Source organism: Carlito syrichta, unplaced genomic scaffold, assembly GCF_000164805.1.
Source record: "Carlito syrichta isolate Samal-C Ts95f unplaced genomic scaffold, Tarsius_syrichta-2.0.1 Scaffold126816, whole genome shotgun sequence".
Classification (NCBI taxonomy): domain Eukaryota; kingdom Metazoa; phylum Chordata; class Mammalia; order Primates; family Tarsiidae; genus Carlito; species Carlito syrichta.
Genome location: NW_007070912.1, coordinates 191866 through 192416, shown reverse-complemented (window position 1 = coordinate 192416; position 551 = coordinate 191866).

The following is a 551-nucleotide window of genomic DNA, read 5'->3' as shown; positions in this document are numbered from 1 at the left end:
CTGCCCAGGCGGGTCTCGAACCCGCGGGCTCAGGCAATCCATTCACCTTAGCCTCCCAAAGGCGCGGGATTACAGGCTGAGCCACCGAGCCCGGCTCGTATGCAACTTTTAAAAAATCATTTAGGAGATGGGGAATCCCAGAATGGAATTCAGACTGAGACAAGAGAATTTAACTGTATCGCAAAGTATGATATAATCTCATTGAAGGGGGTGGGGGCAGTGCTGACCTAAGTATGGAAATGAGTGGAAACTTTAAGACTAAAGGCAGAAGGCCGGGCTCGGTGGCTCAGTCTGTAATCCCAGCGCTTTGGGAGGTTGAGGCAAGTGGATTGCCTGAGCTCACGGGTTTGAGACCATCCCAGGCAACTTGGTGAGACATCATCTCTACAATAAATCAAAAATTAGCCGGGTGTGGTGGCGCATGCCTGTAGATCCAACTACATGGCAGGCTGAGCGAGAAGGATCACTGGAGCCCAGCAGGTCGATGCTGGGGTGGCCATGAGCATGCCACTGTACTCCAGCCTGGGCAACAGAGTGAAACTCCAACTCAA